This window comes from Cyrtonyx montezumae, unplaced genomic scaffold (assembly GCF_038088225.1).
Source record: "Cyrtonyx montezumae isolate F1298 unplaced genomic scaffold, pur_monq_1.0 scaffold_31, whole genome shotgun sequence".
Classification (NCBI taxonomy): Eukaryota; Metazoa; Chordata; class Aves; order Galliformes; family Odontophoridae; genus Cyrtonyx; species Cyrtonyx montezumae.
The window spans coordinates 1,969,284-1,995,690 of record NW_027072036.1 but is presented as its reverse complement, the minus strand read 5'-3'; the positions used below and the strand labels follow the sequence as shown (position 1 = coordinate 1,995,690).

The window sequence follows — 26,407 nt, the reverse complement described above, 5'->3', positions numbered from 1 at the left end:
TTTTGATATTGCAGCTATCCACGCTGTTTCAACTCCTCACTCAGCAGCTGGGGCAGGTTGGCCCGCTGCAGGGCTGCACTGCACTCTCTCCTTGTGACTGTGCACCTGAATGCACTGAAGCAGTTCTTTTGGTCACCAAAGAGACATTTGTAAGGACCTGATGGAAAGTGCATCAGCCACTGGGCCCTCCTGCAGGCTGCTCAGGTCTTCTCTCTTCCCTTACTGCTTTCTCTGAAGAGTCAGCACTGCCATAACACCTGGCACAGCTGTAACTGCCACAGCAGGGCTGCGTGTCCTCTGCTAACAGCCTGACCCCAGTGCTCAGGAACCTGACCAGGGCAGCTGCAGCCACCTCCTGCATGGTAAGAGTCCAGGGCACCACCTGAAAAAGGGCCCCCAAGCAGCAGCATCGTTAAATTCCTGCCACCTCCCAGGTGCTAGCAGCACAAATAACAGGCCAAAGTATTTTCTGTAACAGGCAGCAGTAGCAGCATGTGGCAGGAGCCAAGGACTCGAGCATGCAGAGCCCTAAGCCAGATTTAGCAAATGAACCAGTTTCTGCCTTCTTCTGCAGGGAAGACACCCTCCTTGCTGGGCAATAATATGCGTTTACATCTCAGCAGATGGTGTTAGCCTCTGGCACAATGCAGCCCCACCCCATATACAGGACTGATGGCTTAGGTATCTTTTCCAATTTGCAGTGCAGTATTTTTTGATAGAAGAGTTTCATATCATTCTAGCATTGAAAGTACTGCTACAGAGAAGGACATCAGGGAACAGGGAAAGGGCAGAGGGGAGCAGGGTGCCTCTCCCAGTGGTCTTTAAAGCAACTGGATCTGGAAGCTGCGTGACGACCTCCTCCCCATCAGTTGAAGGATTCTATTAGGTTGGCACAAGTTGGGTGTACACCAGCACTCAGACAGTAAGGGAGTGATAAAGAGCTGATAAGGGTGGTCAGGGCTCCAACGGAACAGGAAGCTGTGTCATTTGCCACAGTGCCATAGATGTAAGCTAAACCAGAGCTGGTGCCACCAGAGGTTGGGCAGGGCATGGTCAGGCAGGGAGGAGTAAAAGACCTCAAGGACAACTTAGGTTGGCAGCTGGGAGCTCTACAAACAACACAGTGATACCAAACTCTGATCCACCATGGTCCTTATTCATCCCCACCTGCAGTGCAGCTTGAGTTGAATCACGGACCTTCTACTGCAACACAGCCCCCATCAGTCACAGCATTGGACAGAAAATTGATTGTCCCTATAAGCAGCAGAGCTATCTCCCAAATGGCCAATCACCAAAGATCCATCTCTAACCCACCACCCCCTCTCCATCTTTGCACTGTCCTCCCCTTCTGTTTCACAAGGGCTATTCCTCTCATGCTCACATGATCAAAGGTGATTAATTTTGCTCCTATGAAAAATGAGGATAAATTGGAGGAAATTCTCTGATCTCTGCTTAATTTCCAGGAGAGATCCCAGGAGCCAAGAGGGATGTACCCAGGGAGCAGGAACAGCCAACACTGGCTTTCACTAAGCTTTTAATCCTTAATAACAGGATAATAAGCAATAAAGTTTGAATTAAACCTCAGTTAGGAGTAACATCATTAATTAATTCAGCTGAAATTATCAAGAGAGCAAGGATAAGTTCGTAGCACCATGAACATTGCAGCCCTGTGGATACCATGTGCATTCAGCTCTAGTTGGCCACCCTAGCTGAGCAGACAGGACAGGGCTACGTGGTGACACGCTGCCTGGAGTGTGATGGGTGCCACTGTGTGGTGCTGAGCACTGCTTAACCCCGAGCACGGCCTTGCTGGAGGCCATTGAAAGAGGAGTCCAGTTGTTTGCCCCACAACCTTTCCTAGCTGGGTGCAGGTGAGTGATCCTGTCTGCTCCAGGAGCAGAGATCCACCATCACCATCTCTGTTTATATATCCACTGTCTGTACTAGCCAGGATGCATTCTTTGCAGCCCACCATACAGCCTGCCCAGAGCCCATCCTCCAGCAGGGATCTGCACACCCTCGGGAGAAGCAGCTGTTCCTGAGCAGATTACTGCAGCCTCTTTGAGATGCTGAGTCTGGGGGAGTAGGGCTGAGCCCTGTTTCTTTTTCCCATAGAACAGTTCTGTTGGAAGGGCCCTCAGAGGCCCCCAGCCCCACTCCCTGCTGTACAATGGATGTCTGCACCAGCTCTGGCTGCTCAGGGCCCCATCCACAGCCTTGGGAACCCATACTGCTCCCAGCATCCCATCACGTCCATCACCCCCAGGGATTTTTTTTAATCCCAGTTTAGTCAGGTCTTACTTAGGGCAAACTATAACTGAGCTAAACCCATTCAGGGCTCCTTCACATCATCATCTCTTCGTAACCTCTCCAAGATGATAATTTTCCTTTGTAAATGCTACACTTGGGCTCCTGAGTGGAACTGTCTGCTCCTGTTTCAGTAGTGATCAGACACCAGACAGCACGTGAGGCAACGAACTTCTTTGCAACATGAAATTGGTCAAGTGGAAAAACAGTGTCCTCCTTTCTCAGCCAAACTCCTGAATTATTCTTGTTTCTGAAGCCTGAGATTCTGTCAGGGATGCTTTAAGGAATAGGAACACCACTAGGCAGGCATGAGCTTGCACACAGGATGAGCAAACTTCTTACTCCTACTTATGCTTCAGCATTGTTAGCAGTGAGGCTTTCCCCAACAAACAGATCCAAGAAACTCAAAACAGGTTGGGAAAGGGACCTGATTCTTAGAAACAAATCTCTTCTTATTTAATTATGTGAGTCCAAAAACCTTAATGCTATAAAATCAGCTTCCCAGGGCTGACGTTCATGATTGTAATTCTGTTTTTGACTTGCTCACTTGCTCAGGACACCAAACTCCTTATGGTCACTGCTGGTAAAGCTCCTCTCCCTTCTTTCAGATCCAGCACTACATTCCTCTCCCCACACATGGTTCATCAGCCATCAGCACAAAGTACTTATCTCCAAAATGCTCCAGAAGTCTCCAGGATTGCTTGCACCCTTCTCCAGACTGCTCTCCAGCCCAGCACTTCCTATTTTGTCTTTGTGCAGTGATTATTCCAGGGCCATGATGACAACAGGCAGTATCTGTGCTAAGCAGCATCCTATTGCTTTCAGACAGATCTCCAGTTTGATCAGGTAAGCCTCAATTCTCATCTTGTTTTTATTTTTCTTTCTAGCTCAGTGTATTTGTTAAATCTCTGTCTGCTCTAATGCCGTAATGCCACTGGTTATTCACAAGAGCAAATAAAAGATAAAATTCACCCTGGCTGCTTCTCCATGGTTCCCCCTCCTCTCAGCCTTCCCAATGTTTCTCTGCATCCTAAGCCACCTGTAACACTGCTCCTTTAGCTTTAATCCTGTATTTTAACCTCAGAGAGGGCTCTCTGTTATTTTTAGAGCTGCTTAACTAAGTTATGTTTTTCATTAACGTGTGGCACCACTCCTATACCAAGACTGAAGATTCTCTGCTACATACCATGCATCCCAGTATCAGAGCAGGGCACAAAATGACTTCCTAGCACCAGGTGGTTATGTACTTGTTAATCACTTCATTTAAATCTAGGTTTTAGTGCTTTCCTCCTGCCATCTGCAAGGAGCCACTAGTAGGGCTATTGGCTGTTAAAAATGAATCACTGCTGCTCCTGCAGCTTGGGATTCTGCACAGCAGTCTCAGCTGACCACCTGCATCCCACCAGCATCGCAGAGGCACCTGCTTCTAAACCAACTGAGAGCTGAACAAAATCCCATGAGCTAAAACCACGTCCACATCTTCTGATCCCTCCCACTTCTCCCTTCCTCATGCAGATCCGACAATTTCTGCAGCGTAAGCAGCAGGAGCTCTCCCCTCTACAACCCTCCTTTCATCCCTCCAGCACAGGAAATCACAGCTAATGCTGTTCCATCAGTGCCTTTATCTCCCAACACCTGCAGATTTCTATGCAAAAATTAGCAAGAGTCAGCACTGCAACACCAAATATAGCAGAGTTACAAGCACCTGCACTAGCAGTCGGAATGACCTGTACTCAGATGCTACAGGTCCTCCTGGTGCCCACCAGGACACGTTTGTTATCCCTCTCTTCATACCAGTGTGCCATTCAGAAGCCAGCCCCATCTCCATAGTTGTGCTGACGGTGCTGCAACAGCGTACTCAGAGGGTTACGTGTGCACTATTCACCCCATCTCTGTACACAACCTTCTGGCTGTTCCTTGTACCTTTACCCTGCCCATGTTTCAGTCTGTCCCATAGATCAGCTTTTCTTTGGATGCAGCAAAACCATACACTCCACGGATGCCTGACTGCACCTCCCAGCCCAGCCTACAGGAGGGAGCACGCACAGCAGGCAGAGCACAGACTGAAGATAGGCAACAAGCTGTGCCCGGTGCAGGACTTGCAGAGAGGCAACAGCACACCTGAGCTGATCAGGAACTTTGGAACAAACATCCAACTGCACTGCATTGTGTTCCAGTTCACTGGACTGCGTTTGGGTTAGGGTTGCATTGCATTTTTGCTCAAGGGGACATTCCAGTTCCCCTCCAAGGCAGCTGCAGCTACAGATCAGGGAAGTATTCTTCACGTGTACCACATCTGTGGCTGACTGCTGCTTCTTGCTTTCCATGCTAATTTGGACACCTTTTCTTCAGCCTGCCAAGTTTCGTCTGAACAACAGCACACGGTGACACGTCACTGCATGGGAAAGATTTACTCAACCTTTCCGATCAACTCAGGTACTCTCTTCACTGTCAGCCAGATTTGCTTCCATAGCAGATAGGCTCTGCCTAAGCATTTTCTTATGGTGATGCTGATTTGGGAACATTCACCATCTAAACCTTCCAGTGAGCTCCTGAGTTGCTTTCTGAGTGGCTGCAAGCTTTAGAAATGAGCACACAGGTTCACAATAAGATGGTTCTATCAGCAACCTCATGGGAAAATGTTTTTTTTAATAATTGTTTCCAAAATCAGCTCTCAGGAAAACATCACAACCCATGCTGAAGATGGTGCAGAGTCTCCCTATCCCCATGGAAGGGATCATCTTCTGTTCTCACTCAACACATTTACATTTGTCTTAACTTCCATTCCTGCAGACCTCAAAATAATCAAATTCCTCCTCTCTAACGTGCAGTCTCCTCTGTACCACTCTCCCCAGGACAATGTGCTGCAACACTTGATCAGAACATGCCGGGACTACACATAGAAAGACTGCCATGTGTCAGGCACTTCCCCTGTCATACAATTCTTTTACCAACTTGCTTCATCCCAAACAACCCGCATGGAGAAGCAGAAGAGACAAGAAGAGAAAGCAAACAGTTCTTGTATGTTACTTCACAGCTCCCTTGTGCAGTAAAATTTTATACATCTGTGCTTCAGGGAGTTTCCAGCTATTCCTCTCCTTAACAGCAGCAGGAGGTTCTTCAGGAGCCAGAATTCTTAGACAATGGACATCGTTGGGCAACAGCCACAGATGCACAGGCTGTGCCAGCCCCGCACACTTTGTACAGGAGTACCAAGTGTGGGACACAGGCAGCAAGCCCAGCCTGCAGCCCCTCCTCACCACTTGGGAAACAGCACCGACCCCAGTGGAGCTGCTGGCTGAGCCAGGTCCTGAGCAACAGCAACCTGCCCAAGTTACAGAGAACTGCCTTGCAGCTCTGTGTGCTAGGAGGGGGTCCTTGCCTGAAGGCCAGTTCTCCAGAAACAGCCAGCAGGAGACTTGTAGTGTACTGTAACTAGGTATAGATAATATATTCACCTCTCTATATTTCCATATTGCTTAGCAGCTGTAGTGTTCCTGCAGCACTCCATGCTGTCTGGCGTCACCAGGGTCCGTGCCTCTCACCTCCAGGGAAAACATCTTCATTGCTACTAAGCAACAAAGGAAGAAGAAGGTGCCAGGAGTAACCCAACACTATAGCCCAGAGAAGTGTGAGTGCCCCGTCCATGGAGGTGCCCACAGCCACAGATGGGGAGCTGGGCAGTCTGAGCTGGTGGGGAGCACTCAGCCCATGGCAGGAGGGTTGGAACTAGATGACCTTTAATGTCCCTTTAGACCTAAGCCATTCTACCCCCCAAATATTTCAACATACTCAAGATGGCCCCAGGATTTTTAATGTGATCATGGCTCCCTGCAGGAGGTACCCCCAGTTGGCACAGGGGTACAAGGAGCCCCACGCACACTGGAGAGGGGGAGCAAAAGGCAGACAGTGCTGCGGGGTCCCATCAGGGCACAGAACTTCAGTGTCAGGACCTTCTGCCTTGAAGTCACTGCAGGCATTGGAGTAGGAGGAAGGCAGGGAGAAAAACTGAAGAGTGGGAGGCAATTTCAGCAGCCACGCCAGACAGATCATCGCAGCAGATAATGTTCAGGTAGAAGAGCAGTCAACCCAGACATGGATGGTTGCACAAAGAGAATGGAGCTCGCTGAGCACCAAGCAGCACAGTGCAGTTTCTGCCCACACACAGCAACCTCTCTGACACCCAAGGTGCCAGCATCTGGGCACTACCATCAGTTAACTTCCAACTAATCAGGGAAATTACACCAGCAGTGAACTCCATGCACCAGGTGCAATGAAGAACAAGCTTGTCTGTAGCTATTCTGAAGCTGTTCACAAGTTACAGGCAGGCTGACAGAGCTCTGGATCCAAACAGGAACATTTGCTCAGCTGACTACAATAACTTTGGAGAGAGATAAAGCAAAAACTCCTGTGAAAAGTGTAAGCTGTTGTCTTGCTACCTTTTCTGCACACAAGCCCTTACTGCTAAGCTTGAAAATGGAAGAAGATCACATATTGTGAGGAAGGAAATTAAAGCCCATCCTCAATGCAGTATGGGCAGAAAGAAGGCAACACTACACACAGGATTGTTATGTCACAAAACTACAGCTTCTGCTTGGGTTTCTGTTCCTTTTCAGAGGTGCAATACCCAAATGCCTTTCAGCACTCCTGAGCACCAGGCTGCTATCATAGAATTGCCTGGGCTGAAAAGGACCTCAAAGATCATCTAGTTTCAACCCCCCTGCCATGGGCTGCCCAGAGCCACATCCAGCCTTGCCCTGAATGTCCAGGGTCAGGGCGTCCACAACCCTGCTGGGCACAGAATCCCCTGTCCTAGAGCTGGAAGCTCTCAGTGCTGATCAACAACAGCTTGTACCAGCCCTGCTGTCTCATACACCAAGTCAGAGCTTGTTTTCCTGTCTGGCACAACTCCTCTTTGTTGCCCAGACCCTCAAATCCCCAAGCCTTCAGCCCAGCTCTCATCCTCACAACCCAGCATCCTCAGAAAGCTCATTTGCATATTACCTACCCAACTGCCAAAATCTGCTCCATCCCTGATCCTGTCCTTTATAAGGGACACTGAACTTCCCTAACATGGTTTTCCTTTTTCCATTCTTCAATTAGAAAAGCTCACAAAGGACCTTGGGAAGTGCCAACAGAAGTCCATCCTTCTGGTACAGGCTGTCTTTATTACCAGAGCATCAGTGCTGCTTGTGATCCATCAGTGCCATCTGTCAGACACTCAAGCCCTTCTCCTCTCCAACATAATCCAAGAATCGTTTGATTTGGAAGAGACCTTTAAAGGCCATCCAATCCAATTCCTAACACCTGGCTTTGTTCAATCTGACAAGGTTCTCCTAGGCCCACTGCTTGGCCTCTCTGGGTCTCTTCAGACAGCATCTCATCCCTTGGGCATGTTGACCACAGCACACAGCTTGGTGCCAGCCACAAACTGCTGAAGGTGTGTTCAATTCTGTCAGCACCACTGGTGAAGATGTTAAAGAGCAGTGGTCCCAATACTGACCCTGCAGGGACACCACTGTCACTGATCCCTATCTGCACATTGAGCCATTGGCTACCAATCTCTGGGTGCAACCCATTCCTCATCCATCAAACGGTTCACCAATCAGATCAGTATCTTTCCAATTTAGAAAGAAGGATGTTATGGGGTACTGTGTCAAAGGCCTCAATGAAGTCAAGACAGACGACATCCGTGGCTCTCCCTTGTCCACCACCACAGAAAGCCACTGGGATGGTCAGGGAGGACCTGCTCTCAATGAAGCTATGCAGGCATTTTTGTATGACATCCCTCTCTTCCATGTGTCTTAGCACAGCTTCCAGGGAGATCTGTTCTATGATCCTATCCAACAGAGAGCTGGGGCTGACAGGATGGTAGCTCCTGATATTGTAGTACAGTGGTAGTAGAAGATGTAGTAGCACAGACAGTGGATGTGCTGAAGGAAGCTGCAGGTCACATCCTCCACTGCCTTTGGATTTTCATTTATTTATTTAAACCTCACGGAGTGATAATCATAGAACGTTTTGAATTGGAGGGGGCCTGAGGTCATCTGATGCAACTCACCTGCAGTGAACCAGAACACCTACACCTCAACCAGCTGACCTTGAACATCTTCAAGGATGGAGCATCCTGTTTACATCCCTCCACTTTCAAAGCCCTGAGCAGCACTCTGTGTGACAACAGGGTAGGACAGAACCCACTGCTCCACAATTTCCACTTTCTGATACCTGAGGTCAAGGGGATCAGGTTCACATGTAATCAGACTCCAATTCACAAGCTCTGAAATTCAGGTTAGATGCGAGGAGCAAATCCTTCACTCAGAGGGGCCCTGGCACTCCTGCCCAGGGCTGTGGGTGCCCCATCCTTGGAGAAGCCCAAAGTCCATGGATAGGTTTTAGGTAGTGTGACTTGTAGGGGGCACCCAGCCCAAAGCAGGGAGCTAGAACTCCACCTTTAAGGTCCCTTCCAACCTAAGCCATTTTATGGTTCTATGTTTTGTATGTCCTGGAAGGCCATGACCGAAGAGATTTTATCATCACCACCATTTAATCAAAACATTCTGAAAGAAAACTGTGTATCTAGCACAGGAAACAGCTTGGAAGGAGCAACAGCACAAGGCAGAAAAGCTGCTAGGAGTACAAGAAAGAGCAACAGGTACCAGAAAATAGGAACAGAGAGGTCTAAAGCAACGTGATTATAAGATGTACTTTTAAATGATGACAGGTCACATCCACACACCATCAGTGTAACTGAGCACGGCCACAGTAATCCAGCCACAAGCTCATTTGTCAGCAATCCTGAAGAAAAGATTGCTGGACAGCATCCACCTCCCCATCCCCCCCCAAAAATAAAAATAAATCACTAAACATCAGCAACAAATCCAGGCTCAGACAGGAGTCTGATCATTAAAAGCAGCACAGACCAGGAAAAAGCAAGAGTAATGAACTTCAACTGAGTAATTTTCCTGATTCCACTGCAAATCCTCTCCTATGTGAAAAGGAGCAGAACCCCAGACGTCACCCTCAGGACTGCTGCTAGTGTGACCTGAGTGCTCACTGCCCATTTCTCCCTGCACATGAACAGACCACACAGAACAAGCCGTACCCTGCCTAGGTGTCATCTCTGCAGCACTGAGACTCCCACACTTCTTCACATTTACATTTTTTTTTTGTCAAAGTAGAATATTCCTCCATAGAAGGAAAGTTGACAAATACTCAGCTTCCGTGCTTTTTTTTCTGGCTTGGGTTAAAATCCTTAAAAGGAAATGATTGGGCTTTGTCAGTGCCTGGAAAGAGGGCAGATCAACGAGTCCAGGTTTCCTTATGCACATCTTTAACACATCTGCCCTCACCAATACACACTTCAGTTAAGCAAATATGTAAAAATATGACAAAGCACATTTCAATTTAAATTCAGCAGATGGAAGTGAAAAGTCCTGTGAAGAACTGTAAGAAACAGACTCAAAAGTTCCATGGTTTTTAAGAAATGGGAGCTGTGCATCATTAAGAACTCTAGAGATATCTGATAAAGCTGAATTGCCAGAAGAAAAAGCAAACCCAAATCTGAGATCACATATATTAAAGCCTGCCCAGGAGTAGGGGGTCTGTACCATTCTGTATGAAGACTAGCAGATTCTTACTCACATGCAACTGGTCATATCACTTACAGATTCATTTGCACACTGAGAATGAAGCCCTCCTAAAAAGGCTGAATTCAGGCCTTAAAGCCCACTGGAATCAGCATGCTTTTTCCCACCTGAGAACACAGATGACAACCTGGGAAAGGTATGCAGGTTCACATGCTGAGCTGGTTTGTATTACAAAGCCATGAAGGCTCCAGGCAAAGCAAAATGGGCCAAAATGTTTAAATACAAACCTGCAGTTACTCATCTCCTTAATCCCACATTTAAGTGCATGAGAAACAACAGCTCTATAGGGCAGTGTTCTTCCCCCATCATCTCAGAAAGCCTTACTCCTCCACTGCATTTCATTGGATTCTTCAGCTTACTGTGTCACTACTCAAAACGTAATAGAAACCTGAGCAACACCATCAGCCCATGGCCCACAAAGTTAAGAATTATTCCCAGCTTTCTTGTTGACAATATGTGGTTTACAGCACCAGATTAAGGGAGGAGTTGCACATTGAATGTATCCTCTCAGCCCTTTCTTGAAAAGTTATTTACAGATGAGATGTATTTCCTCTTCACAGGTCACTTTGGAAAGAGCAGGAATTCACACTATCAACCATAAACATCCAGTGTGTTTATTCATGCTCCTGTGGGCTCTGAGGGCAGAGATGGCTCTTCATCTGTGCCCACCTAGTGATTCCTCCAAACTGGTGCTCTGTGAAAAGCAGACCCTCTCCAACCCTCAGGAAACAACATTCACAGGATGGCAACATGACAAGATCCAACCTAAAATGTTTGAGTTATCAGTCACTTAATTTGGGGTAAATTGAGCTGTTCATCTCACTGCCCCCCTCCCCCCTGCCAAAAGCTGCATGCAAACATAAGGTCACCTCGTGGCCACGAAGGTATGCATTTGTTTGAAGACAGAGCTGAGCCAAAATTCAGAACATCTGGATTTTTATTTTATTTCATTTTGCTTAACATGTTTGGTACAGGATTAACTGTAATTCTGCTTTCATGATCAAGTCTCCAAAACAGCCTTGTGCCAGCTCCTGAATAGAAGTGTCTGCAGTATAGCTGTTTTTAGGAAGCACTTGCTCCTGCTGCTCAGCAGGACTGGTGCAGTGCATGAAAAAGGGAATAAGCATGGGGGAAAAAGAACAGAGTGATTCTGGAAATGCCTGCACAGCTGAAATGAAAAATGAAGGCAGACTGAACAACATGACATTGCAGAATACTCTTCTAGAAGAAAGGAACCCTTCAGTAAATACATGCACACACACAGATTACCTCCTATGCCAGTACATAGGCCACCCTTTAATGCTGAAAAAAAAAAAAGGAAGACTGCAAAGACAGCACAGTGTTACATGTTAAAGACCACTGTGTGTGCTATTCTCATTCCTCCAGGGTGTGGGAGGATCTAACAAGCCAAGATTAAGCCAAACCCTTGTTATTCATGCAAGTGCAAGGCTACTCAACTTCATACTGCTGAAGTTTCCAACAGGATTCAGCGTTACACAGGAGAGTAAAATCACAAGGTGCAAATTCTAATTTATCACTGCTTTCCAAGCAAATTCAGAATACATTTTGTGTCATGAGAAGTTTCTTCAAGTTCGCTTCAAATTATTTTCCCGCTGCATGAGGGCTCTCCAAGAAAATACTCAAAACAGAAAATCTTTACAAGAAGGGTTTGCATTTTGCCTCGGCAGCTTAAAATAAAATCTGCACCCAACTGATGTGATTGTGAGTTTCTCCACTCCTTTTCCCTGTGTGATGCAGAGAGATTACATCAGCAAGGACTAGCAACACACGAGAACACTCAGACCCTTGGAAAACACCCACAAAATAATGACTTCAAAAGATATTTATTTAAAAAAAAAAGACATTACAAAAGGAGCAGGTAGGAAACAATTATACAATGCACGTGCAGTTCATATAGTACACTGTCTTGAGAGAAGACTTGATAGACACATAGCACACCCACCTGGAACTCCTCAGATTGCTTGCCATGGCAGGCAGATGCTGGGGTTCTTCTGGAAGATTAGCTAATCCATGGCATGCTTTACATCTACTGCAAAAGCACAATTACACACAATTTTATTGATAACATCCAAGAACTTTGTCAACATTCTCCCAAGTTACAGCATTAAGATACTGCATCCATCTCCTCGTTTTGTTCTCTTTTTTTACTTTTAAATTCAAGGTGGTTCAGACTTCATGTTTCCATGCTACATATTGTTCCCCCCATGAACAACAAAACCCTGTCATCTACACACAGTTCTACCTAGCAAAGCATACTCGAGACTCTTTGCTCAGTTACCTAAGGAAGAAGTCCAGGGAGGTCCATCTGTCAGAACAAGATCCAGAGGCAAGTCTTGTCAACCCAAATCAGGGAACTGATATATAGCTAACACTTCCATTGGGTTTCAGAGCAAACACAATCTGACCATGAATGAAAATAGGAATATTTGTCTTTAAAGCACAGCTAATGGCCAGCAGCAGTCCCTCACCATAAAGCAAAGAGGACTCAGCTGAACTTGTAAGACAGAAATAAACAGGCAGTGGCAACTAGTTTCCAGCAACAAGCACTGCAGAGACAGTAATTTTCAACCAGGAAAATGAACAGAGAATGACAATGAACTGCAACTGAGTCTGTGTTTCAAAAGACAACAAATATAATTACAGTACATTGCAAGTTGGAAGGGCCCAACTCCTGAATTCATACAGAAACACCTAAAAATTCAACCACACATCTGAGAGCATTGTTGAAAGGCTAAAATTTAAATTTATCTCTTTTCCTCCCCAGTAATAAAAATGTGCCCTGTTTCTTCATGGTTTCAGCAGCAGTCCAGCATCTGTCCATAAAACTCTAAGGATTGGGTCAGAAAAAAAAAATCAGAATAGATTAAGGGCTTATCCACCCCCCTACCCATACCTATGAACTTACCTTCTCCACTGTGGAACAGCTCTTGGACAGACTTTGAAAACAAATGTTTATATCAACACTGAAATATTCATCAAGAACGAGAATCTATAACCAAAAGTCACAGCACACCTATGCCATCCATATTTATGTCAGACCACGAGGACTAGACATGAATACCTGTCATGAGTTCACGTTGTACATCACTGTTAGTGCTCATCACAGACTCTGTCCTCCAGCATCTAAAAACAAACCAGAGTTGAAATAATTACACTTTAAACAAGAGAAGATTGTTGTAGCAGAGCTCTAGTCCTACACCAAGGAAAAGAAGTGGGAGGTTAGCAGATATGAATGCAGAAATGTGATCTCATTAAAAATAATGTGCATAAAACAGACTTGAAAAACCCAGCAAAGACTGCTGTCCTCATCATTAATGTGATAAAGAGTTTTATGGAGATTGCCAGTAATATTATTATATAAATAGCTGATCAACTGTCAAATACACAAGCAATTTAAGGAAACTGCAACTAGAGCAAAATGTGAGATGATTCTCATGCCTCTCTGGGAGAATAAAGCCAAAGGTAATTGAAATGAAGCACAACAGCTGTCAAATATCCTGAATTATGGAGGTAATAATTACTGGAAAGATCCTGAGCAGTTCTTCAAAATAAACTGTTTCCATTTGCACAAACACCTATGAACTAAAATACAGGATTAAACCTGGAAACAAGAAGATAGGCAATGGTTACCCAAGTTACTGCTTCAGCTCAGTAAAAGAAAGGGACATTCTTGCCAAAGCTGATTTAGGCTGTTTTACACTTCATTCCTTGAACACCAGTTTGTCTGAGACGTGGTCCGGTGTAAGTAAATAAATATTCCCATTCATTTCAGTGGTCAAGCTTCCTTCTTTTTAACAGTTTCTCTTACTGTATGATGGAAATTTTCTTTAAGCGCAGAATAAAGGCAAATCCACCAGGAACAGGCAAAGATGTGAATGAAGGCAGTGTATTCAAAGGAATAACAAACAACCAGGCTACAAGGTTCCTTGCTGCCTACCCAAGCCTCACCTCAAGTGGATCTGACCGAGGGAAAAAGCTGTAATGCTTGCTCAAACCAAGATGAAATCTGAGCCTAAATGAACTTTTGGGTCACAAGAAGTGTAATTTGCATTAAAAAAAACAACCTGATTATCATACCTAGGAACCAGTCAAGTATGCAAAGCCCCAGTGCCAGCAAAGCTTTGATATCATCTTCTCTACCGTCTCCTGCACTGTTCTGGAAGATGAAGCTGTCATCAAAAGCATTAAAGGTTGCACTCCAGAATTAGGAAGACCTAAGCAGAGCAGGAGGTAGCAGGAGTCACTGAAGCACACCCAAGATGTGCAGCAATTCCTCAAAGCTGCATGAGGCAGCCCCGCCTCAAGGTCCCATCAAGGTTTTTCCAGCTTCATGATAATGAACCCACTGCAAGGAATGAAAGGACTGACTGCTTTTACTTCTTGTGAATGTGAGGAGGAGGCTGGAAGGCCCATCCAAAAAGGAAAGGTCACAGCCCAAATGGAAAAGGATCACAAAATATCAAGAGGTGAAAAGCTGCTAGCAAAGCTGTGTGGTTTTGGCTGCTGATTTCTTGGTTTGTTAGGATTTTGGGAAGAGCAGGAAATAGCCTTTCACTGAGCTCATTGAGAGAAAATGGGAAGGCCCCACATGTACCAGGCTTTGCACATCTGTGAATGAAGCAGGAGCTGCAGGCAGAGGAAGCTGCTGTGAATCTGAATTTCAGGCCTACCTTTCTCACCTGGCACAGCACATGGTGAGTGGTACCAAGAGTCATCTGAACTCAGAAAAGAGCCAGTGCACAGAACAGACATATTGCTAGAAGGAAGGGATTGGAAAAATGAATAATCAGAGGTTAACAGCTACAGGAGAACAAACAGACATTGGTGCTTAATGCTCTAGAATGTATGTCATCACTGTCAGAATCCACGGGACTGGGGAATTCCAGAAAACACAGAGTTATTACTCCATATAAGCATTCCTCCGCTTCAGTGGAATCAGATCTTCAAGGCATTCCTTAACACGAGCAGTCAGCACTCTCAGCAGGCAAAAATCAGCCTTGTGCTGAGCCAGCTCAGAGCCAGGCTTCAGGAATCCACAACAAGATGTGTATGACCTCACTGCTTTCAGGGTTATAACCACTTTGGAAACAGCTTAAGACAGTTCTGTGCACAACCTGACATAATACAGATTCATCAGAACTGCAGCATGAACCAGCTTGGTTTACGAGGACCTCAGCAGCTCTGCTCAGGGATCCCTGCCCCCTTCACTCAATTAAACCCCATAGGAACAGCATTACGGAAGGAGCTCCATCTTCTCGTAACTTTCTATGAATTAGTGTCTGATTAATTACCTTCCTTCTCCAGTCTGTCTTCCCCCTCCCTAATACTTCCATCTGGAATACCATCAAGAGTCACGCAACAAAAACGAAACTTCCAGCACTGCCAAGGGCACTAAGGCCAAGAAAGAGAAGTTGCACTGTATCTTACCAACCATCAGCTTCCAAAGGCCTGCCCTCCTCTATCCAGAAGATGCAGTACTACGCAGTTCTTCCTTGCATTAAGGATAAACAAAATACCAGAGCTATTCTTTTGTTTTCTTTCTTCTCTAAACACAAACCACGCAAAAAAAAAAAAAAAAAAAAAACCATTGAAAACTGTTATGCAGAGTATGACTGATTTTCATTTTGTTCTGACACCTTTTTATTTTTTTTAATCACATGGTATTACAAAGTCTCTCAATTACTCCACCTGAGACCCTGCAAAGCAGCAGGTACTTCTCAGAAGGCACTGATGTGACTCAGATGTCACCAGATGAAGGTGCTTTCTCACACACAGCTGGGCAATTACATAACTATTTCTCTATTTCAGCTCTACCAAATGCTAATTAAGGTCCAGCTTCCTTAACACTTCAACTAAAACTCAAGAAAAAGTGAAGTGTCATTCACTTCCTTATTCAAATTTGTTGTGAATGTTTGCATGGAGAATTAGCTCTAAGTCAAAAGATGAGAGTGAGTCAAGCCTTCTGACTGCAGTGCACGACGAACCACACGAGGGGTTGATAGGGACAAAGCCTAAGTCCGAGGAACCTAGAAAACACTCAAAAGAAAAGTATTTTTAAAAAGACAACAATAAATATTGAAAAGAAACTAGAGATTCCTAAGATCTGTGTCCTCATTTCTCCACTTGACAGTTCCTTTTTGCTGCTTTTCCCCACGTAGTCTGCGAACATTGAAAAGCCATTCTCACCCCAGAACACTCAGGGCCAATACAATCTGCTACAGCACAGCACTGGAATGCTGAAACTTCTTAAATCAGGAAACATCTGAAATTTTTGTGTGCAGAGCTGTAAAAAGCAATTAAAAATACTTCAAACAATAAGTCTTCAGAGCTATTTTAATGCAGAAAGCACGAGCCAAAATTAGCCTTGATGTAACTGGTGAAGTATAGTTTGGTTATAATGCGTATTACTCTATTAAGGTTAAGAATGTGGTACACAGAAAAAAAACCTGGGATGTTATTGGTATGTGTGCTCTCATAAGCCCTTTCCCTCCTGTTTTTCATTCTGCAGAACACCAGTTGGTGAGAAGCATCAGTCAGAAACTGAAGAGCAGCTCCATGCTGCAGGCCTACCTCAGCTCTCCAGTATCACCCACAGCATTTCTGCAGGCTGGAATTCACCCACGGGTGAATGTGTTTCTTCTCAATGCTTCATACACTCAAAAACATTCCCGGGATTCACTTCACTTGATGCTGTAACCCGCCATATCCACAGAGGCTCTAACACCAGAGTGGGTGTGAATGAAATACTAGGAATTAAATGGGTCCAAAAAGCCTGCAATCAAACTTCTGAAGTATAAAGACAATCAACTTACCAGCTTGTTCAATTCATATGGCACCATGAACATTCTTCTGGGATAATGTGAGACAAGATGAGAATAGAAGCTAAAACATTATTAGTAGATAAAAGGGACCAGGCACTTACATACTGCAGATATCAGAAAAAGTTTTAATTCCTTTTTTTTTTTTTTGAGCTTATTTCCAATTGCTGTGCAAAAAAAATGATCATTTCTAAAATGTTTTATTTATGCAATTTACAAAGAAAAAAAAAACGTTACACAGCTCTGGACTTCTGCTTCTTTTAATTCTACCATCACTCCTCCCAGACAGCAAACACCTGCACTGACTGAACTGTTGTAATGACAGAACTGAACCAGGAATATAATTAGCAGAGGGTCTGAGTGTTTAATCACACATTAAATCCTGTTTTTCATCAGGTAGTCTCATCTCCATGAGTAATGAGTCTTTTCCAGTCTTTTGGTATTAAAGCCTGATAGTGTTATTCTTCAAGATGAAGATTATGTAGTCTCAATTTGGTATAGAAAAGATTTACTGCTAACATGCATAAAGGCCCTGTGCATCAGAAACTGTCTCTGCTAGGAAACCAGTGTGATCTTTTAGTCCTATGCTTCCCCCTGGAGGTCCTATCACATATTTCTATACTGCAGTCCCTACACTGCACAGAAGATTCAGAAATTCAGATATCATCACCTACCAACAAATTCAGCACCACGTGAATTATTCTATGCCCCATTCATGAGCAAAGCTCAGCCTCAGGACACAGCTGTATCCAGTGCTAGATCCAACTCTGTATCTGAACAATATGCATTTTTATAGGTAAGAAAGTTAAAAGTACAGTAGATTTAATGCAACTTCAGTGCAATTTTGATGCTGGTGCTTGTAATCCCTTGCCCATACAAAAAATTCTAAGTTTTTATTCTAGGTTCAGGATTTTCAGAAACTTCCTATTTGTTTTTGTTTCTGAGATGACTTTGCCTGCCTGACTTATCTGAGAAGTGCACAGTAATGAGTACTCTAAATAAGACATGCTTTCATAATGAGTTAGGGAAGAAAGCTCCCTTGTCCCAGGAACAAACTGTCCAAAGGTGTTCTTCAGGTACATCACAAGGAGACTTCAAACAGCAAGAACCTCCAATGCACTGCCTTTCTATCAGCTGATTTCACAGCACAAAGTTAAGAGCACAGTCCTACTGGAAGTTGTAATGAACAAGAGATGCCACATCTTGACATCCTTCCACTCTTCGGGTGGAATTCTGTCTCACCCACACATCTGTATCATGTTTTACTCTCCCTCTTTAGTTGTCAGAACAGTAGCCACTATCTGCAGCATGTACATCCCACTCCATTCCTCATTCATTCTAGCCTTGCGTAGGGTGCATTACCACCAGACTTTTTTTAATTGCCATTTATATAAATGAAGGCAGTATTCTGACCCTTCCACATGCATCATTCCCAATCGTACTTAAAGCCTGCACTAAAACCAAACCAGGAAATCAAAACATCAGTGTTACCTTACGCACTAGTGAAAGAAGTGCCTGCATTAGAAAGAACTGCATTCCTGCACTGATAAATATTGGTACAACTGAACCATCAGATACTCATCTACCCGAGATGAAAGGAACTGCTGTTTGGAAGAACTTGCTTCTTGCTCCAGATGGTTGATCAGAGGAAGAGTTCTGGCAGAGGGAACAGGGGAATAAGTGAAAACCAAAGATCAGGTCCTAAACTGATAAAAACTCCAGTACTTGGATGGTGAAGTTTCTTCAGATAAGCAGGGTCTCCAACAACTCACATCTGAAGGATTGTTCCCAGTTTGGACAGAGAAAGGAAGGCATGGTATGATCCAGAACTGTACTAAGAATCTGGCGCTCTCAGTGAGCTTAGTAAGGCTGTTACTGTATGCCTTTTTAGGCACATTAGCTACGGTTTATTTTATTAGCATGCTGAATTCAGCAATGTACACTTTTCTGTATCACTTAAACATTAGTTAACAAAGAGATACACATGACATAAAGAAGGGAAAAACATGCATCAACCACAGAGTATACACCCATAGTGTGCCACTGGAAAACCAAAATGCAGAGGCACAGAAGTAGGAAGAAACAAGTTATTTAGGGTAGGATAATGGCTGAGTATATAAGAATAGTAAATGATTCTCACTGCAATTTCTCTGAAAGGAACAGTGTGGTTGAAGACAATGTAGAGTTTCAGCAGTTCTAGTAGTTTTATTCACTTCTGAAAACTTCTTTTACCATCTTCCTGTTGTAGCTGTATTTTAAGACAAGAGATTCTTAAAGAATCTACGAGTTATGCGGTTCAACACACTGACGCCTTCCAGTGATGCAAAAATACAAAGCAAACAGACTTGGTATATGCTTAAATTAGCCCTTTGCTGATGAGGAAAGGGTTTATTAACAAACTAAAGTTTCCTTCTTGAGAGTTCAGGCAGACAGAAGTGCAGCAGGAGGAAGAAAGCATCACAATGAGAGTGGTGGACCCTCTCGAAGTTCTCCAGGGGTCCCCCAACCTGTGGCTCTCTGGAAACCATTGTATACCCCTCACATCAGAAATCTTTCCTAGCTAACCCTCATATAAACACAAATTCAAATCCACAGAAGATCTTTATACTCTAAATGCCACGTTTACAGTCATGTACTTCCAAGTTAGAGCTGCCAGTTCACAAAAGACAAGCCTACAAAAAAACGAACCCAAACAATCTTTCTCAGTCTATCAAAACACCCTTCTCTACAGTAAAAATCATACTACAATCCACAGCACTCACATTTATGGCTTTTATATTATTAGAGAACAGAAAACTAGGAACTGATGTGAAATGTTTAAAACCAGTAAATTAGAGGATATACATTCTAAATATTGCCTCTGAGAAGGATGGTGATTCCAGCTCAAGTTGGACTCTAAGCCTTCAATGCTAGACTCTAACACAACAGCACTGTTCAATATGTTTCTTAAACAAGTATAAATTTAATTAAAAATCCTGGCTGATGGAGCAGGGGGAAGAATTGGACAGGACAGTAAGAGAAAAGCATTTACTGCTACTGGGGTTCAAGTGTCACTTGCTGAGTCAACCCACTCTGCTATTCTTGCACTAAGATCTTGTAGTATACTACAAAATCACTCAGATACTCAAGTACTAGCACGTTTGTACCTCATTTCAGCAACATTATCTATATAGGCAGTCGTTCAAGGTTCTCTTGCCACCTCTCTTAAGCTTGAGTTCAGTTGCTAAAAGGATACTTGATGCAATTTCCACTGAAATTGTGGGAGGAGGAGCTCTATTCTTCAAAATCACCTCTCACACCTAAAAAGCCTTGCGAAATCTGGAAGATATAACATTATCTGCACATATCCTTGCTCAGTGCAGTGATTTTATTCAATCCCTAAATTTATTAGCATATTAGAATAATGTTAAAGCCTCTCCTATACAAATGGCTCACTAACATGGAACGCCTGGATCAAATAATTTAGCTTAGTTTTGGAAGGAAATGTGGAATTGCCTATGAGGCCTAACAGCTGGCTGACAGGCATCTCACAAAGTTATCCTCGTCTGATGTACAATAAATACTCAGAGCCCCTCTGCAGACATCCAAGGGAACAGCATGTTTTGACTGTAATTAAGAGTGTTTTATTCCTTCCCATTCAAAGATCCACCTTGAGGAGTGCATCCTGACCTACAGAGCAGGTTTCTAGTACATTCCACTCAGAGCAAGATGACAGAAGAGCCCTGGAACAAAGACCTGATGAGGAGGGCCAGCCCACTGCAAGCACTTCTCTGCTGGAAGGTTTATACCAAAGGCAGATGAGGATCTTCTTCAAAAGTAAGACCTCTCACAGCTTCTGATAGCAAGCTGCAGTCTTTGATTCCTCAGCTCTGTAGCTTCTCTGCTTTTCCAAAAGGCCTGGAGATTTTCCCTTTCCAACAATTTCAAAACAAAAAGGTAAGCACCACGTTTGGAGGCAAGGAGCAGAAACAAATAACCTAAATACCTGAGATGTGCAGTGACAGGCAACAATCCAAGCAGAAACAATGAAACAGGAATCACAGGAGGATTAAGATGCATTTCATGCCCTGTGGCTGGCAGGAGGGAAAATAAAGTGATAAATATGAACAGGCCGCATCTGCTGTCACACAGGAAGAATCATTTATCCTGGTTTTGCTGGGTAAGTGAAGGTGAAAATGACTGATAACTAAGTTGATGGCAATGAAAACATATTTTGTCAAACATAACTTACAGAGTTCTTTATGGCTTATCAACTCTTCCAACTGTTCAAAGCAGAATACTCCACACTGAACATCTACCCTCATCCAAGTTCCTTGGGAAAATCATATTAAATGAAACAATTTGGCTGTTGAGATCAACAGTATTTCAACAAAATGGCATGTTAAATGCTTGCAGATAAGCTGCCACTATAAGCACTGAACAAAACAAAAAGGAGGATGAAGCTCATCCTCATCAACAGAAAGAACAACATAAGTACAGTTGGTTTTGAGTGAAAACAGGTAAGGATGAGTTCAAGATCTACAGTCTTATAAAAGAGACATGAAATGTAAAATGTAAATGTAAAAACAGGGCATTCCTGGACACTTTGGTGCTTGCTCTCCAGCTGCTGCCAGCATCCAGTTACACTAACTTTTGTGCTCACTCGTCAATACTCTGTATTCAAATACTGGTTACTTCAAGCAGGGTTTGAGATCACACCTAACAACACACTTCACAGAATTCATAAAAAAAACAACAAACACAGTGCATCCAGGAACTGGTTAAAAAAAAAGCAAACATGGAAAATATCAAAATATCAAAGTTACTGCTTGTATAACTTTTATCCAGCCCTTCTGAGTGCACACGTTACGACTGTCTTCAATTATGTACTCTGTTAATTTTTAAACACAGCACTTTTACTCTGTGCAGTGTTTCGCTGCCACAGCTCCTGCAGAAGTGTAAGCACAGCAGGGAACTTAAAAAGAGAGACCATTCCATGTTAAGACAGATGAATGTTCTCCCAAATTAAATTTTCTTTCCTGTCACAAAGTTTATCTTCCACATTCTCTCTTAAAACTCAGGTTAGGTATGCATTTACTCAAATTTAAACGTCTAATGTTGGAATAATGTCACATAGGCAGGTACTGGTGCATTTGACTGCTGTTACTTGAAATTAAAATGGGTATACAATCACTTCTTCTCAGTCTGCAGTTGAGGCTGGGTGCAGTTGAGTGTTTTCAAAGCTATGTATTCCAAGTAAGGTACACCTGGGAATAATTAAATATATTTTCATACCTGAAATTGTTACAAATACCTCTAATTCAAACAGTAACACTTCTTCTGTATTGGTATCACTGCTAGAACTGTTATGCTCTTCAACTCCTTGGTAAAGAATGACTGAATTGGGAATCCTCCTACAGCCCTCTAAGCTTTCAACTCCTCTGCTCCTTTCAGAGTACTGTATTCTGCACTCAGAAAAGGAATCTTGACACTCCTGGTGGAGGAAGGAAATGTGCTAGATGGGCAGGTGCCATGAGGGATTCCTTCTATCAACATTTCCAAGTAAGACAAGTTTGATCTGCAACGCTTCCAAAATCCACTGTTCAGCTTTTGCTGTTGTCTATAATACACTGCCATACCTTCAACAGAAAAAAACCCTGTAATAATTTAACTCCTATTCTCCTCATTTTCTACTGGGAACAACTGCACGTACCCCTTACTTTAGCAGAAATTCCTTCACAACTACTGCCTTATAGGATTGTCACATTCAAAAGGTAAATGATCCAAACTCATGATATGCCAGTTTTGGTTCTCATTTTCAAGATAAAATTTTATTGCAAAGATCTACTTGGACACATTTTTACAGCATTTTTAAACTTCAAAGAAGTGTGGCTCTAAGTTCTTTGCTTTTTCATGATAGGAAAAAATATACATCTGGCTTTGATTACAGAAGAAAAGTGTTCAAAACCGTTTATGCTTCCAGCATCTCTAAAATAGCATCCATTTTTCTCTTGAAGCACCGGACACCTTTATTTCCAGTGCTTGGAATCTCTCCATGGCAGTAGTAGATTTTCAACAATACTCCAGTGATCAGGTCTGTGGAGATTATTTCCTCCCCCCAAGCCACCCTCTCCCACCCCCAAGCCCTTTAATCTTACTGAAGTAAATTAGAAAGAAAGTTGTCTTACCGATAACTCCAAGGTTAATGTCCCTTGCGAACCCCACCTAGCAAGTCGACATCATGACATGTCAGGTCAGCCTCAACCACGCTTCCCTGATAGTCAGGTAAAAGGAAGGAGTTAAAATACAAAATTGACACTTGCACATTTCTGGACATCAGAAAATGTGATGCAATATATTCTGAATTGTCTTTCAGAGCTTCTGGTAACCTCCAGATTGTTTAAAAATGTCTTCAGTGAAATTATTCCATTCTAAAATTTCAACAGTTCCTGATCGGTAACCAAACACTGCAGACACACCTTGACTGTTTTGTTTGAGAACAGAAGATCCCCTTAAATGATTTTTCATTCCTTCACTCCAGTTTACATCAACTAAATTATGCCAAACTTAGTCACTTGGTTTCAGTATGTTTTAAGCCAAAATACTGCATCCAAACAGCTTCCTCCAGGTACTAAGTTAACAGAAGCTCAGGGTTCTTGGGGTTTTCTGATTGTTCTGTTTGTTTTTAAGAAACGAGAATCACAACTCAGTACACTCTTTCTATAAGGCTCTGAGCTATCTAAGTAGTTGACAATCCAATCCAGCATACTCACATTATGCAAGTAATCCCTCATCACATAAGCACTCACACTGATCAAAAACTGCCCAGGCAAAGTCTACAGGACTGGGTCCTTGCTGTTCAACACATGGGCCAGGCTCTTAATTTCTGGATGACTATCAAGTCTCACTGAGAATTAATTCATCTGCATTAGGGTCTGCAGGCCTAGGTGCCAAATACTTATTTTCTAAGAGGCTGAAGACTTTTTGTTCAATACTTCAATTAATTTTCCTGCTAGCCTTATAATAAGAGTGTCTTCTGTATTTTTTCTGTGTAGTTCAAAATACAGAAATGGGCTTCATGTCCAAACGCAGACAGGTGAAAAAATGGTCAGGTTTTTACAGTCACCGATATTTAATGGTGAACTATTACTTAGACTTGAGAGCTTGTTTAGAAAATGCTTTAAGCAATGCATTGTTGTCATTCTTTCTAATAATTACACTATAGATGATGAGTCCTCAAAATAAACATTTGCTACAGAAAAATTAAGCCTTTTAATACTTTGGAAAATGTAAATTATGCTTAACAAATTAGTAAAATTAAAAGCACAATTTATTAAATTGATTATGTTAATAATGTGCCAGTAAGCCTATAGCAACATAATAGCTGTAAAATTGCTCAAAAGTTTTGGAATTGCTATAAATCTAGCAACCTACTTTTTTATTACTTAAAAGTCAAACATCAATACAGACATTTAAGCAACTGCTATAAATGAGTGATCAAATGATTACTAAAATCCCATTTCATGGCTCTTCCTCCAATGCCAGCAGAAGTTTAACATTGGCTTACAAGTTGAAATCCATTTTCAACATACTTTATAAGAGGAATTTTGCTAAGTAAGACTGAAGAAAAGATAAAAACAGGTGCACGATGGTAAATTTATTTTTTCCTTTGACTATGTGTCAGAATTGTGCTGAGAAGATTCTTCCCTTGAGTGTCTCTCATCACGTATAGTAGATTTGCCCACTGTGCTACAGTATTTTTGTCCCTTTTTTTTTATTCCAGTAATTTTGTTAGATAAGTTCATTGTACATCACTACTGGACTAAGCTGTAGTACACGAGATCGTTATGGATTCAGTGGGGTGCTGTTGCAAATTTAAAAGGTGAACTTAAGTATCCATCAATCACATAAATTGCAAAATGTGATAATATTGTGAATATAAACTTTTACAGATTATCATTTTCTATTATAAGAATGTATAGTTCAACTGTCATATTCAATAAAAATATTAGGATAATTAGTGATTTTGGCAGAAACAAATACAAGATGTAGCTTTACAGTTCTTGAGGAAGACAACTTTTGTTACTTAGGTGCCTTGTAAACATTAGAATTGAAGTGTTTCAATTCCCCACACCTCCCTCCCCCCTCAAACATGCACGGGGGCTTCATCTCTCCTGGGCTAACACTGGAAATCCACTGCATGAGTCTACATTTCTTCCAGGATGGACCGTACTTAAAATTTGATTCCAATTAAATTGCCCTAAACCACATCCTCTTCACAATGATTAATGCAATATATACACCTATTGAGGCTACAGGGTTCTGTTCAATATTGCAAAGTCTACGTAATTACTATAGTGTCATACTAATAGAACAACAATTCCTTGTATTAAAACAAAATTACAAGCCATATCCTTACCACAAGCAAAAGCCTGAAACGCATACCCAGGCAATACCCCTCTGACTTCACTGCTCAAGTAAGGAACAGAGAGGACAGGATTTGGCCCCATTAACTTTATGAAATAAAAAACAAGAACAAAAAGAAAAAAGGCTTTAACATACTAAAATACTAAATTTGGAAAGCATTTTTTAAATTAACAACCAATTACATTAATTTGAAAGGGAGAGCCTGACAAAGGGAAAAACCCATTTTTGTGAACCAGACATACAGCCTCACTTCAATTAAACTCAAGTCAACCATGCAATTACAAAACAGTCCCACAACAAATAAAGCATGGGAAGGCTCATCTTTTTGTTAACATTCTGACAAAATACAATTCAGAGACACCAGACAGGAATAGAAGACAAAGGGAGGAGTATGACCACTGAAGTTTAACTTGCCCAATAGTCTGTTTATAATGCTGCAATCAAGTATGAGCAACGTATTTGATTTGGATATTTAGAGGTCCAGCAATAGTTTTCTTTAGAGAAAGATTAAATCCTTTTGTTTCTCTTTCTTGAGAAGCAAATGTTCTTCATTGGGGTACAGAATGGCTCAGATGCAACAGAAGAATGTCATGACTCGCCAGTTAAAATTGACATCTGGGAATGTTCAAGACAAGGGTCAGTAAAAGCAACACATAATACCCCAATAACATAGCTAGGAATCTCCCCAAAAGGTAAGATGTAATTTTTAAACAGCCTTTATTACAAGGCATGAAAATTCTAAGGCAAATTGTTCATCATGGCAGAACATCAAATTAAAATGTCAAGGTAGAACTATGGAGATCACGGAGAGTACATATGCATTATCTGTAGCAAAAAGTTAGTTTACTGTGCCACAGCACCTAGTTACTCAATTCTCATCCCTATTCAAATATTATCTTAATTAAATTGAGGAGCTTGAGATCAAAACCATCTGTATGTGTCTGTACACTGAATAATAATACAATATGGCTGGGTCCTAACAGAATAGCTTCCAGAGGGACTGCACAGTATATAACAAAAAGGAACAAAATTAACACCATTGTAGGCTCTGCTTCCTTCTCGACATTAGAGAATTATATCTGAATCAGATTTCCATGAATGTTTGGGTACATTTCAACACTTAAAACAAAAAAAAGTTTCAAAATTAGATGCTGGTAAGTTACTGAACAGCAATTAAACAAAGAGTGCCCTTCAGGCTATTTGTAATTT

At 42.6% G+C, this 26,407-nt stretch overlaps 1 protein-coding gene and 1 long non-coding RNA gene across 3 annotated transcripts in view; one reads left to right on the top strand and one right to left on the bottom strand.

The window, feature by feature from the left end:
- EYA3 (EYA transcriptional coactivator and phosphatase 3) overlaps window positions 1-26,407 on the top strand; it is a 218,572-nt gene that overhangs the window by 94,654 nt on the left and 97,511 nt on the right. The window lies entirely within an intron of this gene.
- On the bottom strand, window positions 11,782-13,933 carry LOC136053635 (uncharacterized). 2 transcript variants are annotated; one of them, XR_010622663.1, is made up of 2 exons: window positions 13,036-13,933; window positions 11,782-12,003 (listed from the first exon to the last, which is right to left on the bottom strand). It is a non-coding gene; the product is annotated as an uncharacterized LOC136053635 (long non-coding RNA). The 2 variants fall into 2 exon arrangements; XR_010622664.1 differs by lacking the exon at window positions 13,036-13,933 and adding an exon at window positions 12,253-12,841.